Genomic DNA, 18,142 nt, shown 5'->3' with positions numbered 1-18,142 from the left:
GATCATGCTCTACCAATAACACAATATACATAGACATTAATGGACCCACAGTAAATAACCAGTTAATAAACATAGCTTCCTTATTGATACCATAGTTTTAAAAAATCTTACATTTAGTACTCAGCTGGGTATAATGCTTTATCGGGGAAAATGCAATGAAAAATTGCATATGGTTTCTGCATCTAGAAAATTACAGCCCAAAACATATATAATTGGCAGAAATAAACACAGAAAGAACTGCAAGATGAAATAATACAAACATTAAATCCACTCCTAAATATAAAATTTAAGATCCAACGAGGTATTCTCATTAGCCTCTGACCCAAACCCCAAACGACTGGCCCATCCAGTTTTCTAAGTTCTATACTGTTAATATATTGAACATTCAGGCAAAACACTATTCCCAGCTTATAAAATTCCAGTTTGAATAATTTACATTTCCAGAGGAATTATCACCTAAAGTCCACAGTTTTGAATAGCCAAAGAGTGATAGTTCAAATAAGTTCATATTTACGTTTCTACTAGTTTCTACAGGCGGGTCCTATTCCCCTCAAGGATTTCTTTTTGAGACGGAGTCTTGCTCCGTCGCTCAGGCTGGAGTACAGTGGCAGATCTCGGCTCACTGCAACCTCCGCCTCCTGGGTTCAAGAGATTCTCCTGCCTCAGCCTCTGAAGTAGCTGGGATTACAGGTGCCCAACACCACGCCCAGCTAACTTTTCGTATTTTTTTAGTAGAGACGGGGTTTTACCATGTTAGCCAGGCTGCTCTCGAACTCCTGACCTCGTAATTCGCCCGCCTCGGCCTCCCAAAGTGCTAGGATTACAGGCATAAGCCACTGCACCCGGCCTTTCCCCTCAAGGTTTTTATAAGCTACTTAGAATAGGATATGAAAGGCTAGTTTGTCATAGCTGCAAAATGCATTGAGATAGACAATTAAAATGATTAATGCAAAAATAAAATTCAAAAATTTCTATGGGTTTGAACAATGGACTAAAATAAGATGAAATTTTACACAGGAGCTGTATAGCTTTCCGTTTTAGATTAAAGATCAATAGTCTCTGACACTTACTAAGTAATGAACAGAGAATGTACTCTGGAGCAGTTGTTCTTGAATGCAGCCTGATCGAATCTTATTTCTTAGCACCTTTCAATGTACTTCTTTGTCTGAGTATTGCTGCTATAGATGATGAAAAGCATCACCAGGTCAAACACCTATTGTCAATAAATATGCAATAATAGAAAAACAGTTAACAAATCAGTACATTCGCTACAATGAAACAGCAGCTTTTCCCCATTAAAACACAGAATGGATGATGCTCATTTGTTCCACACACTCCCCTGGGAGTATCTACACTTTTCACAAAACCCAGAAATAATTTTCAGAGAAATAAAGTGCCACAATTATTAACCACTGGTATCTCTTAATACATTGCAATATACATTAAAGTGATTCTACTACAGAAGTAACTTTGAATATCTTGACATTTATTAAAGGAAAGATTCAATCACTTGCCAACTCCAGTATTTTCACTATTACTAAGAAAATTACTTTGTGAAAAGTTGGAAAGACTATAAATGCCCACCAATACGGGAAAGGTCCAATAAATTATGACGGAGTAATTTTAATTTTTGGAATATTACAGTCATCGAAAGAATAAGCCAGGCTGGTTTATTCTGGTGGCTCACGCCTGTAATCCCAGCACTTTGGGAGGCCAAGGTGCGCCTATCACGTGAGGTCAGGAGTTCGAGACCAGCCTGGCCAACATGGTGAAACCCCATTTCTACTAAAAATAGAAAAAAAAATTGGCCAGTCGTGCTGGCAAGTGCCTATAATTCCAGCTACTCAGGAGGCTGAGGCAGATGAATCACTTGAACCCAGGAGGCAGAGGTTGCAGTAAGCCTAGATCGTGCCACTGCACTCCAGCCTGGGTGACACAGCGAGATTCTGTCTAAAAAAATTTTTTTTTTATTAAAATATTTTTTAAAAAGAATATGCTGGGCCGGGCGCGGTGGCTCACGCTTGTAATCCCAGCACTTTGGGGGGCCGAGGCGGGCGGATCACAAGGTCAGGAGATCGAGACCATGGTGAAACCCCGTCTCTACTAAAAATGGAAAAAATTAGCCGGGCGCAGTGGCGGGCGCCTGTAGTCCCAGCTACTCGGGAGGCTGAGGCAGGAGAATGGTGTGAACCCGGGAGGCGCAGCTTGCAGTGAGCCGAGATTGCGCCACTGCACTCCAGCCTGGGCGACAGAGCGAGACTCCGTCTCAAAAAAAAAAAAAAAAAAAAAAAAAAAAAGAATATGCTAGGCCAGGGGTCCCTAACCCCTGGATCATGGGGTCCGTGGTCTGCTAGGAACCAAGCTGCACAGCAGGAGGTGAGGGGCAGTCAAGTGGGCATTACCACCTAAGACCTGTCTCCCGTCAGATTAGCGACTGCATTAGATTCTCATGGGAGTGTGAACCCTATTGTGAACTGCACGTGCACAAGATCTAGGCTGCACATTCCTTATGAGAATCTATGTAGTGCCTATTAAGGCTGAACCGTTTCATCCCGAAATCATACCCCGACACTTTCTGTGGAAAAACTGTCTTCCATGAAACCAGTCCCTGGTGCCAAAAAGGTTAGGGACTGCTAAACCATATTATATTTTTTGACACAGGAAAGACATTCCTGATATGAAGTGGAAAAAACAGCAACCTGCAAAAGGATAATCAGGCTGGGCATGGTGGTTCATGCCTATAATCCCACTGCTTTGGGAGGCTGAGGAGGGAGGCTCACTTGAGCTCAGGAGGTGGAGGCAACGGTGAGCTATGATTATGCCACTGGTACTCCAGCGTGGTGACAGAGTGAGACCCTGTCTCTTTAAACAACAACAACAATAACCCATAATCACGGTTAAGATTCTGCTTTTGTAAAAACATTATGTAAACATGCATATGTGTAGGCATAAGAGCATACCAGTACTTGCACACAATTACAGCTTGTATATGAAGAGAAAAAATTTGGAAGGATGACTATCCCTGAGGAATGGGACAGAGAGTGGAGAAAAACTGTATTTTTTACATCTGTAGATTCCTTGTGGGTTTTTCTCCACGATTAGCTTGTTTACCTAAGTTTAAAATAGAAAAATATGAGGGCTGGGTGCAGTGGCTCATGCCTATAATCCCAACACTGGGAGGCCCAAGCAGGAGGATCACTTGAAGCTGAAAATTTGAGACCAGCCTGGGCAACACAGCAAGACCTCATCTCTATAAAAAAAATAAAAGAATTGGCCGTAATCCTAGCACTTTGGGAGGCTGAAGCGGGTGGATCACCTGAGGTCAGGGGTTTGAGACCAGCCTAGCCAACAAGGTGAAATCCCGTCTCTACTAAAAATACAAAGATTAGCCAGGTGTGGTGGCGGGCACTTATAATCCCGGCTACTAGGGAGGCTGAGGCAGGATAATTGCTTCAACCCAGGGGGCAGATGTTGCAGTGAACAGAGATTGTTACACTTCACTCCAGCCTGGGCAAAAGAGCGAAACTCCATCTCAAAATAACTAACTAACAGAATTAGCCAGGCCTGGTGGTGCTTGCCTGTAGTCCCAGGTACTCCAAAAATTGAGATGGGAGGATCGCTTGCACCCAGGAGTTTGAGGCTGCAATGAGCTATGATGCTGTCACTGCACTCCAGCTTGGGTGATAGAGCAAGACCTGGTCTCTTAAAAAAAAGAGAGAGAGAAAACATTGGGAATGTATTCAGGGCAACTTGAGTCTATGCTTCCAGAAAAAAAAAAAAAAAAGAAAAAACAAAACAAAACAAAACAAAAAAGTTAAAAAGGCAAGCAGGACAAAAAAGAAAAAACAAAACAAATTTTACTACTTCTCTTAACTGAATGCCCCACTTCTTAGGACACCAAAATTGAGAGTCATTAGACCAAAATACAGTCATTAAAGGTAACAATGAAAATGCAGAAGCACATGAAATATTTATAACAGGAGAAAAAATGTTAAGAGAAAAAAGAATACAAATTGTATTTATAAAATGATTACAACTATGTAAAAATAGGAATGCAGGCAGCCAAGGTGGTAATTTATATTTGGATAAATATATGTTTATCCAAAACCAAAAACAGTGTTTTGGAGTACTTTGATATTTTTCACCACAAAAAGTTGTCAATTTTTTAATTGCTTTATTCAGCATAATGAAAGCTTTTAAGATAGTCATCCAAAAATTGGCTAACACAACAAAAATTCCACAAAACAGATTCCAACGAAAGAAAAATCTTTAAGGCAACCAATCAGCTCCTAAGGAACTCAATCATCTGGCTTTTTTTTTTCTTTTTTTTTGAGATGGAGTCTTGCACTGTCGCTCAGGCTGGAGTGCAGTGGTACGTGCCATCAGGCCAGGCTAATTTTTCTTTTGTATTTTTAGTAGAGACGGGATTTCGCTACATTGGTCAGGCTGGTCTCAAACCCGCCTGCCTCAGCCTCCCAAAGTGCTGGGATTATAGGCATGAGCCACTATGGCCAGCCAATCATCTGGCTTTTTGATAGAAGGTATTTCTAGAATTAATAGAGACATAAGATCCAGTACCATTGCCTTGACAGTGGACACACTGATTTACTCCAGTCAGGTCTACATGGGCAAAGTAAAGTAAAACATGGAATGCCATTATCTTGACAGTGGTGCTGGGTGGAAGGAAGGGCAATTAGGCAGATACAGGGACCTGAGACTCAGGTGGTTATTTTCTTCATCTCATCAGTGGGGACTTGGCTTCTTTGATTGCACCTTGATGTGCTTAGTTACACTGTATTTCCCTTTATGGATACTGTAGGCTTATTTTATAGCCAGAGTGAGTAGGGGCAGGCTATCTGGCCAGTCAACACCTCACATTATCTTCCCCAAACAGCTAATGTTTATTAGAGCAACTAGAGAAGAGAAAAAAGAGTGACTGGATGGAGGAGAAAGAAAGAAAGCGGGACGGCAAGCTAGCCAACGTCATTACTTTTAAGTCTGCAATACTTTTTTTTTTTTTTTTTTAAGACAGAGTCTCGCTCTGTCATCCAGGCTGGAGTGCAGTGGCACAATCTCCGCTCACTGCAAGCTCCCCGCACCAGGTTCACGCCATTCTCCTGCCTCAGCCTCCCGAGTAGCTGGGACTACAGGCACCTGCCACTATGCCCGGCTAATTTTTTTGTATTTTTAGTAGAGACTGGGTTTCACCGTGTTCGCCAGGATGACCTTGATCTCCTGACCTCGTTATCTGCCCTCCTTGACCTCCCAAAGTGCTGGGATTACAGGCATGAGCCACCACACCCGGCCTCAAGTCTACAATACTTAAAATGCATAGTACATGAATATCACCTTGTGTTCAGACACTGAGGCCGTGTCTTCAATTGCCTGAAAAAACAAGAGAGTCACAAAAACATTACCACACATCAGCGAAACACGTTTCACCTTACTCAGCATGCCGTGTTATCTCATCTAAGAGCCAATGTGTCCATATGGCAGCCATCAGCTATTATTTCCACTTGAATGACTTTTGAGATTTTTATTTCAATCTACCTCAGTTATACATCTGTCACTAATTGCCACTCATTTCCTCCTTGATAATCAAAGTTCCAAAGATCTCACTTTAATCCAGGCTTCTGAAATGGTTTTCTCATATCTAATAGCTGACTTTATTACATCAAAAAGGAGAATAATGCAGCTCTGACCGCTGCTTTCTTGATTTCCTGAGGAATTACAAGCAGCAGAGAGGAAAAAATTAGTCTTCTACCTACCAGAAAAGAACTTACAAGATCTGATTTCCTGCTTCGTAGCCATGTACCCTGGAGCAAATGACAACCTCATGTATAAGATGGCTAATAAACTTGCACTGTAGTCTGTCTGGAATTGATCTGAATGGCTAAGAAAACATATAAACGCATACATAATCACATAGATATATGTAGTTTGAAACACTATACAATACTAGATGTAAATGTCATAATAGTACCATTATTTGTAGTTGTAAGTATTAAGCTCCAATTCTGACTGTGGGATGTCAGAAAACTGTGACAACCTATGTGAGGAAAAGGGTGGCAATTATCCATGAGCTCTTTACCTTGCTCGTCCTTTACTTTTCTATTTTACTTGGGAAGCCTGTAACTGTGATGGCAAAACACAATGTTGCAGATCCAACTTCTCCCGAAGCTCAGAAATTACCTGCAGAAAATAAATATTAACTATGGTTTTCTGATTATTCATAGTGGGTACGCACAGTCCAGTCTCTCAACCATGACAATCTCCTGAAAGACTAAGAAAAAATTTTAAATGTTGGACATTTTGAAAAATAGAGTTGTGAGAATAGCTAATGAAATGTCATAGAACATCATACCCAAAATTTCAGAATTCTGTGAGGTACTACACAGAAAGAGTAAATGTAACTTATAGCAGCTTATACAGAATAATGAATCTGTTGAATAGCTCCATTCTCTCCTCTGAATGCTATCTGGATTAGTCACTATTCTCGGTTAGTCTGGGGACAGAGAAGAGCGATTGGTACTTATTAACTTAAGTTGCTTTGTCTAGGTGTGACGGGATATAAGAGCATACCTCAAGTGCATCCATGGCTGTTATGGAATGAAGAATGAACTTTATTATCACAGGCAAATCCTCCAATAGATGACAACTTATCAATCACCAACTGGCGAACCTAAAAATTAAAAGCACAAAAACTTAATACATTTTCATATCACTACCTCAGCTTGTACTGAACTGTTAGGTAAAATTAGAAAAAAATCACTTCTCTCACTCAGTTTTCCCACTCACAATTTAGGGGAAAAAAAATTTAAATTTTTCCCCAAATTAGAATCTTTTAGTTGTTAATACCACAGCTTCATCGAAAACAGACAGGCAATAAATATGAAACAGAGCTATTATCTTACATTAAGAGCCAAAATTCTCAACTGGCTATATAGTAAGGCATAAAAAGTATTATTCCTATGGGAAGCAGGTGTGATTAAGACAATATAGAAAATTTCCACTCAAAACTTACTGCTTAAAAACAGACCTGTGAATCTATCACAGAATAGCATCTGAAACTCATTGAGAAAAATAAAAAGAAAAAAAAGAGAGAGAGAGAGATATCAAATGTGATTCACTATGGTTTCAAAATGAAATACTCATTACACAAGATTTCTCCCAAGGCAATGACTGACTAACACTTGTTCCAGGAGGTTGGAAAGCTGAGACTGCACCACTGCACTCCTGCCTGGGTGACAGGTGTGGTGGTGAACACTGTAATCCCAGGTACTCGGGGAGCTGAGGCAGGAGAATTGCTTGAATCTAGGAGGTGGAGGTTGCAGTGGGCCAAGATCGCACCATTGCACTCCAGCCTGGGCAACAGAGTGAGACTCTTTCTCAAAATAAATAAACAAACAATCCTTCAAATGTATTATTACTGTACACAGGACTCTGAAAAAATTTAAAAAGGGAACATAAAAATGACTAATCCTGTCATTCCAGAAATGTGCACTATTAATATGCATATGTATCTTCTTCTTTTTTTTTTTTTTTTTTTGAGACGGAGTCTCCCTCTGTCGCCCAGGCTGGAGTGCAGTGGCGCGATCTCGGCTCACTGCAAGCTCCGCCTCCCGGGTTCACGCCATTCTCCTGCCTCAGCCTCCCGAGTAGCTGGGACTACAGGCGCCCACAACCGCGCCCGGCTAATTTTTTGTATTTTTAGTAGAGACGGGGTTTCACTGTGTTAGCCACGATGGTCTCGATCTCCTGACCTTGTGATCCGCCCGCCTCGGCCTCCCAAAGTGCTGGGATTACAGGCGTGAGCCACCGCGCCCGGCCGTATCTTCTTTTTTTAACAAAATACTGGACTGCACTATTTAATTGCAAAAACCGCAATTACTTTTGCACCAACCTAATATAAATGCTATGTGTAACCTGGGTTTGTTTTTTTCAATTAATGTATGATACTAACTAGTTCTTTTTACAGTTATTAATGTGCATATAATATTCCTTTTTGAACATCTCAATTATTTACATTTCTTTATTTTAAACAGTAATCTTTTTCTTTTTTTTTGGGATGGAGTCTCGCATTGTCGCCCAGGCTAGAGTGCAGTGGCGAAATCTCGGCTCACTACAAGTTCTGCCTCCTGAGTTCACGCCATTCTCCTGCCTCAGCCTCCAGGAGTAGCTAGGATTACAGGCGTCTGCCACCACACCCGGATAATCTTTTGTATTTTTAGTAGAGTTGGGGTTTCACCGTGTTAGCCAGGATGGTCTCGGTCTCCTGACCTCATGATCCACCTACCTCGGCCTCCCAAAGTGCTGGGATTACAGGCGTAAGTCACTGTGCCCGGCCAATTTTTTTCAATATATGGAACACTTCACAAATTTGCGTGTCACCCTTGCAAAGTGGCCATGCTAATCTCTGTATTGTTCCAGTCTTAGTATATATGCTGCCAAAGCAAGCACTAAACTAATGTTATTTCATTTTCATTCACAGTTATTATCCTAGGATAAATTAGGAGACAAGACATTAGGATTAAAGGGTATGCAAAATCTAAGGTTTTTGACACATACAATTTATTGCTCTTCAGACTCAATGCCTGAACTAATTTATATGCTCACTAGCAATGTATGAGCATGCCTATTCACTACACTCAACAAGCAGACCCTTTGAGAGTAGGAAAAAATGCCTTTTACTGCTTAATAGTTATTATTTACTATTTTGATATAGTGTTTTAAATTTGTGACTTTGATTGCTAACAAAATTTAACTTTTTAAATATTTTATATTCTTGTATTTCTTCTTTGTAAAAGGTCTGTTCACGACCTTTGTCTACTTTTCTATTAGGCTGTTCATTTCTTTTCTAACATAGTAATTAAAGAAAACAGGTAGGGCCACATCCCAGTAGTTTGAGAGGCTCAGGCAGGTTGATCACTTGAGCCTAGAAGTTTTGAGACCAGCCTGGGCAACATAGCGAAACCCCATCTCTACCAAAAAAACATGAAAATTAGCCAGACCGGGTGGCGCGCACCTGTAGTCCCAGGCACTCATGGGGCTGAGGTGGGAGAATCACTTGAGCCTGGGTGGTTGATGCCGCAGTGAGCCGTGATCATACTACGGCACTCCAGCCTGGGCGACAGAGTGAGACCCTGTCTCAACATACACTACAAAATTAAAAAGGTAAAGAAAAGTATTCAGAGAATACCTGATTCCAACCAACTGGCTACCCTCTTTGGAAACAACTACTGTTACCAGTATGTTGTGTATCCTTCTACTAAGGATTATCCCTGAGCATAAGCAATAGATACTTAAAAAACATTTTTTTTTTCTGTTTTTAAATAGACACAAAGTCTCACTACATTGCCCCGGCTGGTCTTGAATTCCTGGATTCAAGCAATCCTCCTGCCTAGGCTTCTCAAACTGTTGGGATTACAGGTGTCAGCCACCGCAGCAGGCCAATAGTTACTTTTAACAGTAATCCTATTTATTGTTACAAAGTCATATTAACAGATGAAACTTCAAAGACACTCCAGTAAAATTTTAGTAGTCACTTAAGAAGCATCATGATAAATTGACTTTCAGAGAAACCAACAGTTTTCAGAGTAAACTTTCCAGAGAGAAACTTAAGTACAACAGGATTGTACTTAACATTCCATAATAACTCCAGAATATTTTCAAAAAAATATTCTGGCATCTTCTCAAATAAGGTTTTGACAATGGCAGGTTAAAAAAGAAGACAAAGGGAGTTAGGGGATGATCTGAAAATACATAATACAAGGCTGGGTACGGTGGCTCACGTCTGTAATCCCAGCACTTTGGGAGGCCGAGGTGGGCAGATCATGACGTCAGGATATCGAGACCATCTGGTTAACATGGTGAAACCCTGTCTCTACTAAAAATACAAAAAATTAGCCGGATGTAGTGGCGGGCGCCTGTAGTGCTAGCTACTCGGGAGGCTGAGGCAGGAGAATGGTGTGAATCCAGGAGGCAGAGCTTTCAGTGAGCCAAGATTGTGCCACTGCACTCCAGCCTGGGCGGCAGAGTGAGACTCCGTCTAAAAAAATATATATATATATACAACAGAAATGTATAATCCCAGCTACTTGGGAGGCTGAGGCATGAGAATCACTTGAACCTGTGGGAGGCAGAGGTTGCAGGGAGCTGAGATCACACCACTCCACTCCAGCCTGTGTGACAGAGGAGACTCTGACTCAAAAAAAAAAAAGAAAAAAGAAAAAAGAAATTTATAATCTCTTTCCAACTAGAGCTCCTGGAGGAAACACTTTGGTAAAGTTGATATCTTATTACAAGGATATCCACATGAGTATGTCTTCATTTTTAGAATATGCTACTGGAATACGAAGACTTAATCTGCCTTCTGAAAAACTGAAAATTATTATCAAGGCAAAGTTAAAATAATCAGATAATCAAAATATTATTAAATACGCTGTTAATCCATGAAATGCAGACTTTAAAAGATTATCAAATAGGTTGCAAGGGGAGCTCTCCAGAGGAATAAGGGAGCTCTTAGACTTAAAATAACTAAATTATGCTGGAAGCGGTGGCTCAAGCCTGTAATCCCAGCACTCTGGGAGGCCAAGACGGGCGGATCACGAGGTCAGGAGATTGGGACCATCCTGGCTAACACGGTGAAACCGCATCTCTACTAAAAAATACAAAAAACTAGCCGGGTGAGGTGGCGGGTGCCTGTAGTCCTAGCTATTCGGGAGGCTGAGACAGGAGAATGGCGTAAACCCGGGAGGTGGAGCTTGCAGTGAGTTGAGATCCGGCCACTGTAGGCGACAGAGCAAGACTCCGTCTCAAAAAAAACAAAAAAAAACAAAAAAAAACAAAAAAAAACACCTAAATTATATTCAAGGTTTCCAATGAAAAGAGTGTGAAAAGATTAACAGTAGGAGACAAGAGAAGAGGAAAAATGGAGAATGGGGTGGAGGGAAGTTTTCTGATCTATATATATTTGAATAACTTGAGATACTCAAATCATATCAATGTATTGTCTATTTAATATATTAAAAGAGAAGGAGAAAAAGGACAAAATTAAGTTACATAATCATCTAAAAAGCTAAATGGGAGATGATTTAGATATGAACATGATAGATTACCAGGTGCTCAGAGTACACAGGACGCAGATTTAAGGAGAGGAATCAGGCCGGGCGCGGTGGCTTACGCCTGTAATGCCAACACTTTAGAAGGCCAAGGTGGGCAGATCACCTGAGGTTGGGAGTTCGAGACCAGCCTGACCAACATGGAGAAACCCTGTCTCTACTAAAAATACAAAATTAGCCAGGCGTGGTGCCGCATGCCTATAATCTCAGCTACTCAGGAGGCTGAGGCAGGAGAACTGCTTGAACCTGGGAGGCGGAGGTTGTGGTGAGCCGAGATTGCGCCACTGCACTCCAGCTTGAGCAACAAGAGAGAAACTCCGTCTCAAAAAAAAAAAAAAAGAAAAGAAAAAGAAAAAGAATCAGATGCAGAGGGAATAAATGGGACCAACTGCTGGATGTACCAAGCTAATAAGCATAGTTTTAAAACACAGACATTACCCTACCAAACTCATCACAGCAACAGAGCTGTGTTAAAGCTGTTACAAACCCCAATTCTCTGATTAACCCTACTCTATCCCATGTTCCCGCCATTTAGACTTGAGCATACACCACAAACCTCATCCATCAAATGTTCACAGAAAAAGTGAGTCTTACCTGTAGTATGTCAATCCCCAGAAGCAGTTTGATGAGACTCTTAGAATAAGATGCACCCATACTGTAAAAAAGAGACATGTTTTCCACTTTGCTTTCCTTGTTTTAATGCTTTTATCATCTTTTCTCAATAAAATTGGTTAAATACATAATTTTAAAGAGGAACTATCCTGTTATACAAGAAATACAGTAGGCCGGGCGCGGTGGCTCAAGCCTGTAATCCCAGCACTTTGGGAGGCCAAGACGGGCAGATCACAAGGTCAGGAGATCGAGACCATCCTGGCTAACCCGGTGAAACCCCGTCTCTACTAAAAAATACAAAAAACTAGTCGGGCGAGGTGGCAGGCGCCTGTAGTCCCAGCTACTCGGGAGGCTGAGGCAGGAGAATGGCGTAAACCCGAAAGGGGGAGCTTGCAGTGAGCTGAGATCCGGCCACTGCACTCCAGTTTGGGCGACAAAGCAAGACTCTGTCTCAAAAAAAAAAAAAAAAAAAGAAAAGAAATACAGAAATGAGCACATGGCTCTTAGCAAGGGAGACGTAGAGATTTGAAATTCTAGGGGATGGGTGCGGTTGCTCATGCCTGTAACCCCAGCACTTTGGGAGGGTGATGCGGGCGGATCATGAGGTCATGAGATCAAGACCATCCTGGCTAACACGGTGAAACACCGTCTCTACCAAAAAAAAAAAAAAAAAAAATAGCCAGGCACAGTGGCGTGCCCCTGTAATCCCAGCTACTCGGGAGGCTGAGACAGAAGAATGGCATGAACATGGGAGGCGGAGCTTGCAGTGAGCCAGGATCGTACTACTGCACTCCAGCCTGCGTGACAGAGCAAGACTCCATCTCAAACAACGAAAAAAAAAGAAATTCTGTCAACACAGGTGAAACACATTCTAGAAAACACTGATTGTTAGGCTCATAACCACAAGCTTAGGAATTTCAAAGTGAGGTTTACTTTGAGGAAAAGAGAGCTTACACCAAAAATGAAATTTGAAACAACTGCGCTCACCCTCCCCAGCCCCACGCAATTAGCGGAACAGACTGAATTTCAGCAAGATTCCATGCCTCCTCTCCACACCTGGCTTCCTCATCCTGCAGAGCTCACAAGGCAAAAGGCAGTTCCTGAAACTGTCTTCATCCTCAATGTAAGACTCCAGGCCACTAACAAATTCTTCTATTATCTTAATAAGGAGATTTAAAAAATAAAAAAGAATAAATTTTTAGTTTAATATTTGCTGTTAAAAATCATTTTAGCCCACTCAACTTTATACCAGTGTCCTTAAATTCCAAATTCTAGAGTTATGCTGGCACAAGCAAAAATACCAGGGGAAAAATACATACTTTGGGATAGGAAGGGTGTCTCCTCAGGGTCTGAAAGAGCTTCTTTTGGAAAGCTATTTGGTCCACAGCTACACAGAAAAAAGAAGAGCTGGTCACCAGTTTCCTACCATAGTTTTCCTTCTCTAAAAACCCGTTTCTTCCTGATAAAACCAATAAAAATATTTTCAACCCAATTTCAGAGCCAAATCTTTTCTTTTTTTTTTTTTTTTTTTGAGATGGTGACTTGCTCTGTCACCTAGGCTGGAGTGCAGTGGGGTGATCTCGGCTCACTGGAACCTCCGCCTCCTGGGTTCAAGTGATTCTCCTGCCTTAGCCTCCCAAGTAGCTGTTACTACTGGCACCCGCCACCACGCCTGGCTAATTTTTTTCTATTTTTAGTAGAGATGGGGTTTCACTGTATTATCCAGGATGGTGTCGACATCCTGACCCCGTGATCCGCCTGCCTCAGCCTCCCAAAGTGCTGGGATTATAGGCGTGAGTCACCGCGCCCGGCCTAGACTCAAATCTTCTAAACCTACATAAAAGACTTAGCTTTGATAGCAGATAGCCACTAAGTGCTCTAAAAAAGACCTGCCATAACCTTAGCAAGATAGAATAATCTGTTCCCCCAGCACAATCTTACATGGCTCTATAAATTTTCTTTTGAAATTACTCTGACACTGATATAGTTGCTTTCTGGATATTTATTTTTTCATAAGAAAACACAAAAGAAATAATAGTATATAACATTTTTTCTAATGAAAGGATTAGAAATGCTTTACTTAACAGGTAGTAATGAGGACCAAAGACTGTACCATTTTCTTTTTCTTTTTCCTTTTTTTTTTGAGACGGAGTCTCACTCTGTCACCTAGGCTGGAGTGCAGTGGTGTGATCTTGGCTCACTGCAACCTCCACCTCCTGGGTTCAAGCAATTCTCCTGACTCAGGCGCCTGAGTAGCTGGGACTACAGACGCACGCCGCCATGCCCAGCTAATTTTTTGTATTTTAGTAGAGACATGTTGCTCAGGTTGGTCAGGAATTCCTGAGTTCAGACAGTCTGCCCGCCTCGGCCTCCCAAAGTGCTGGGATTTATAAGCGTGAACCACCATGTGCGGCCTGGCTGTACCATTTTCTAAAAAGCAATTTCAACTTTGTCTCAAGATGGATGGTCCTGTCATTTCTAATCTTCATTGCCTCTGTTTAGAAAACCCATGATTGGCCAGGTGCAGTGGCTCACACCTGTAATCCCAGCACTTTGGGAGGCCGAGACGCGTGGATCACGAGGTCAGGGGATCGAGACCATCCTGGCTAACATGGTGAAACCTCGTCTCTACTAAAAATACAAAAAAATTAGCCGGGTGTGATGGCAGGCGCCTGTAGTCCCAGCTACTTGGGAGGCAGAGGCAGGAGAATGGCGCCACTGCTCTCCAGCCTGGGCGACAGAGCGAGACTCCGTCTCAAAAAAAAAAGAAAGAAAAGAAAACCCATATTCAATCCTGAGCTCTTTCATTAAACCCAGAGAATAAAATTAGATTAAAATATTACCTAGTTGATTCTGACTCTCTCTGGTTTTAAGAATAATTTCTGATGTCTTAAGAAGCTTTACAGACGCTGTCATTTTCTTCAACTTCATTAGGAATATGAGATGGAAAGTGGTTGCTTCCTGGTTTCTGAAAATTGACAAAATTTTAAAGAATATGGCAAATTATAAAGGAAAAATGAAAACTTAAACCCAGGAATAATAATCCTGAGAGGAAAACTGATGTGTTCCTTAAAAATTATACTAGGATTGATGCTGTAGTGAAATAAGGTATCTTCAGCAATAGTGGCTTCCAAAACAAACAATTCATATCAACAAATAGAATTATTTTCACCTATTAAGTTTTCATTTGAAGAATTCAAAATGTGCGATTTCTGGCCAGGCAAGGTGGCTTACGCTGGAATCGCAGCATTTAGGAGGCCAAGGCAGGAGGATCACTTGAAACCAGGAGTTCAAGACCAGCCTGGGCAACAAAGCAAGACCCCCTATCTCCACACACACAAAAAACTAGTTAGGTGAGGAGATGCGCACCTGTAGTCCCAGCTACTTAGGAGGCTAAGGTGGAAGGATAACTTGAGCCCAGGAGGTTGAGGCTATAGTGAGCTCTGATAGTGCCACTGCACTCCAGCCTGGGTGACAGAGCGAGACTCCGTCTCAAAAAAAAAAAAAAAAAAAAAGAGAGAGAAAAGAAAACCCAGATTCAATCCTGAGCTCTTTCATTAAACCCAGAGAATAAAATTAGATTAAAATATTACCTAGTTGATCCCCATCTCTAAAAAAATAAATTCAAACAAACAAGTGCCTAACAAGAACAACCCATGGAAATGTTTTCCATCCAAATTCTAAACTAGCCAGTGTCTCTCAAGCTGTTGCCTGCAAATCACTGTACTGGAATCACTGGGAAGATGCATATTCCTGGCCGGGCGTGGTGGCTCACACCTGTAATCCCAGCACTTTGGGAGGCTGAGACAGGCAGATCACCTGAGGTCAGGAGTTCAAGACCAGCCTGGTGAAACCCAGTCTCTACTAAAATGACAAAATTAGCTAGGTGTGGTGGCGCGCGCCAGTAGTCCCAGCTACTCAGGAGGCTGAGGCAAGAGAATCACTTGAACTGGGAGGCAGATGTTGCAGTGAGCTGAGATTGTGCCACTGCTGTGTTGTCCAAGCTGAAGTGTAGTGGCGTGATCTCAGCTCACTGCAACATCCACCTCCTGGGTTCAAGCGATTCTCCTGCTTCAGCCTCCTGAGTAGTTGGGATTACAGGTGCATGACACCACGCCCAGATAATTTTTGTATTTTTAGTAGAGATGGGTTTTCGCTATGTTGGCCAGGCTGGTCTCGAACTCCTGACCTCAGGTGATCTGCCTGCCTTGGCCTCCCAAAGTGCTGGGATTACAGGCGCGAGCCACCGTGCCTGGCCCACAATTTCCTTTTCTAAATCAAGTTTATTCCTAACATGGTTTTGGACTTGCAATTTTTATCATTATAATTGCTGTTCATCAAGCATTTTCATCTATTTCAGTGGAACTGACCAAGAAGCACACTTAAATTCCAATAACCTAATAAGAAATAACTCTTCAATCCATAAAATAGTAGAAGCTAAGCTATGAGGATGCAAAGGCATTAAGAATGACATAATGGGCCGGGCGTGGTGGCTCAAGCCTGTAATCCCAGCACTTTGGGAGGCCGAGACGGGCGGATCATGAGGTCAGGAGATCGAGACCATCCTGGTTAACACGGTGAAACCCCGTCTCTACTAAAAAATACAAAAAACTAGCCAGGCGAGGTGGCAGGTGCCCGTAGTCTCAGCTACTCAGGAGGCTGAGGCAGGAGAATGGCGTCAACCCAGGAGGCGGAGCTTGCAGTGAGCTGAGATCTGGCCACTGCACCCCAGCCTGGGCGACAGAGGAGACTTCGTCTCAAAAAAAAAAAAAAAAAAAGAATGACATAATGAGGCCAGGCACACCTGAAATCCCAGCACTTTGGAAGGCCGAGGTGGGTGGATTACTGGAGGTCAGGCGTTTGAGACCAGCCTAACATGGTGAAACCCATCTCTACTAAAAATACAAACATTAGCCAGGCATGCCTGCACGCACCTGTAAACCCAGCTACTTGGGAGGCTGAGGCAGGAGAATGGCTTGAACCTGGGACACGGAGGTTGCAGTGAGCCAAGATTGTGCCACCGCATTCCAGACTGGGCAAGAAAAGCCAAACTCCATCTCAAAAAAAAAAAAAAAAGATATACAGGTCCAGGTGTGATGGCTCTCGCCTGTTAATCCCAGCACTTTGACAGGCCAAGGTGGGTGGATCACTTGAGGTCAGGAGTTCGAGACCCCCCCCCCCCCCCCCGCCTCTTGGCCAACATGGTGAAACCCCTTCTCTACTTAAGATACAAAAAAATTAGCAGGGCGTGGAGGCTGGTGCCTGTAATCCCAGCTACTGGGGAGACTGAGGCTGGAGAATCGCTTGAACCTGGGAGGTGGAGTTTGCAGTGAGCCGAGATTGTGCCACTGCACTCCAGCCTGGGTGACAGAATGAGACTCCATCTCAAACCACCACCACCACCACCACCACCACCACAAGAATGATATAGTGGACTTTGGAGACACGAGGAAAAGGGTCGGGGGACTCAGGGATTAAAAAATATACATTGGGTACACTATACACTCTTCAGGTGATAGGTGCGACAAAATTTCAGAAATCACCACTAAATAACTTGTTTATGCAACCAAACACCACCTGTTCCCTAAAAACCTAGTAAAATAAAAACAAACCAACACAAATCAAGTTAGAACTGCTTTAATAGAGTAGACGAGAGCAATAAATGAACTATCAACCTCCCCGGCCCCGGCTCCCTTTTTGAGACACGGTCTCTCTCAGTGTCGCCTAGGCTGGAGTGCAGTGGTGCTATTATTGACTCATTGCACACTCGACGTCCTGAGCTCAAGTGATCCTCCCACTTCAGCCTCCTCAGTAGCTGGGACGACAGGCGCATACCACCAAGCCCAGCAGAAAGATACCTGTGGGGATTATCCCATCTCAGGGCAGATAAGAAAACCGAGGATTCGGGCGCGGAGTCTCAGAGAAGAACGACGACCGCGGACCGGGCCTAGAGATTAGGCCGCTAGGGGACTGGGCCTGGAGAGACTATGACCACTGCTCCACTTACTCACCAAGAAGTCGTCACTCGTAGTTTTATTTATTTATTTATTGTTTTGAGACGGAGTCTCGCTCTGTCGCCCAGGCTGGAGTGCAGTGGCGCAATCTCGGCTCACTGCAAGCTCCGCCTCCCGGGTTCAAGCCATTCTCCTGGCTCAGCCTCCCGAGTAGCTGGGACTACAGGCGCCCGCCACCGCGCCCGGCTAATTTTTTTCTATTTTTAGTAGAGACGGGTTTCACCGTGTTAGCCAGGATGGTCTCGATCTCCTGACCTCCTGATTCGCCCGCCTCGGCCTCCCAAACTGCTGGGATTACAAGGGTGAACCACCACGCCGGCCCGCCGCGGGTAGTTTTCCACTTTCCCGCCCGGCCCGACGCTGCTCTGACGCCACCGAGGCGCGCCACGTCGTGAC

At 43.0% G+C, this 18,142-nt stretch overlaps 1 long non-coding RNA gene and 1 other non-coding gene across 8 annotated transcripts; both read right to left on the bottom strand.

Annotated features, from left to right (window-relative positions):
• Positions 1-122: 122 nt before the first annotated feature.
• Positions 123-18,142, bottom strand: LOC105477684 (uncharacterized). Of its 7 annotated transcripts, none has more exons than XR_011620226.1 (10): positions 17,744-18,142; positions 14,576-14,700; positions 13,052-13,119; positions 12,789-12,891; positions 11,715-11,775; positions 6,583-6,682; positions 6,092-6,192; positions 5,769-5,893; positions 5,350-5,385; positions 123-1,213 (listed from the first exon to the last, which is right to left on the bottom strand). It is a non-coding gene; the product is annotated as an uncharacterized lncRNA (long non-coding RNA). The 7 variants fall into 7 exon arrangements; XR_011620227.1 differs by having other exon boundaries at positions 5,784-5,893; XR_011620223.1 differs by lacking the exon at positions 5,769-5,893 and adding an exon at positions 5,620-5,720.
• Positions 8,357-8,460, bottom strand: LOC112425924 (U6 spliceosomal RNA). The gene has a single exon (XR_003017135.1). It is a non-coding gene; the product is annotated as a U6 spliceosomal RNA (small nuclear RNA).

The sequence above is a fragment of the Macaca nemestrina genome, chromosome 2 (assembly GCF_043159975.1).
Source record: "Macaca nemestrina isolate mMacNem1 chromosome 2, mMacNem.hap1, whole genome shotgun sequence".
Lineage (NCBI taxonomy): Eukaryota > Metazoa > Chordata > Mammalia > Primates > Cercopithecidae > Macaca > Macaca nemestrina.
This window is presented reverse-complemented; position numbering and strand designations above follow the sequence as displayed.